This window comes from Brachypodium distachyon, chromosome 2 (genome assembly GCF_000005505.3).
Source record: "Brachypodium distachyon strain Bd21 chromosome 2, Brachypodium_distachyon_v3.0, whole genome shotgun sequence".
NCBI classification, from domain to species: domain Eukaryota; kingdom Viridiplantae; phylum Streptophyta; class Magnoliopsida; order Poales; family Poaceae; genus Brachypodium; species Brachypodium distachyon.
Window position 1 is genome coordinate 41,408,399 of NC_016132.3, and position 942 is coordinate 41,409,340.

The 942-nt window shown below is 42.7% G+C and overlaps 1 long non-coding RNA gene across 1 annotated transcript; it reads right to left on the reverse strand.

The window, feature by feature from the left end:
* Window positions 1-342: 342 nt before the first annotated feature.
* Window positions 343-942, reverse strand: LOC112270680. Its single transcript, XR_002963081.1, has 2 exons — window positions 867-942; window positions 343-744 (listed from the first exon to the last, which is right to left on the reverse strand). It is a non-coding gene; the product is annotated as an uncharacterized LOC112270680 (long non-coding RNA).

Genomic DNA, 942 nt, shown 5'->3' on the forward strand with positions numbered 1-942 from the left:
GGCGTAGCCAGAAGAGAGGGAAGCACAGAGAGGGGGACTATATTTTTTCAAAAAATATAACCGATATTGAATCCCATTAGTCCTGTGCTAATGGAATCACGACTTATTTATAAGGTGTACGTGCATGCAGCGGACTAGACATGGCCAAATTTGAGGTTTATTTTCAGTGCAATCAGGATATTGCCGAAGATAGATCGATCATCTTTCTCGCTACCAATATAGATGAGTCATCCTTTTCGTAAAAAACAATACGCATTTAAAATACATCACGTGTGATTAGTTATACTATAGTAAAAGAAGGAAATGTCAGATTAATTGCTGTAATCCCTATTAGACAAGGAGGAGAGGACAACCTTGGATGTATATATCATTGCTTTCCACTGATTGATCGAGTGAGATAACAGGAAAGCAACAAGGGAGGAAGCGCAGAGCTGCGTGGAATGTCTTGAACAGTGGCAATGTGAGCAACACGACACCTAACCATCCATCCAGCATTCCACACAGGCCATGACAAATTGACGATCGCCATCCCCTAGCTGCTGTCATTTTCCTCAATATGGCAGCAGTAAACCGCGCGGGCGAGCAGAAGCACACAAGAGTGAGATTTGTAGGCGCGTATAACCACAGAAACAACCTCTGCGGGCGTTTTGTATGTATGCACACCCATTTTCCTACTGCAGAATGTGTGGTGGAGTAGGTGACAAAGCTAGCTTGGACATGGAGGCCTGTCCTGCTATGTAGCCTCTGCAACGTTGGGAAACTAAACTAAACAAACAGTGAAAAAAACAGACAAGTTTGTGTACATGTGCGCGCATGCAGGCAAAGAGAACAGTTGCCGTTAAAAAACAAAGGGGATAATATAATACCATCACACGCTTTCCATCCGTAACAAAATATATTAATTAACTTAACTGGGCTATCTACGTTTGATCAGTTGGCGTA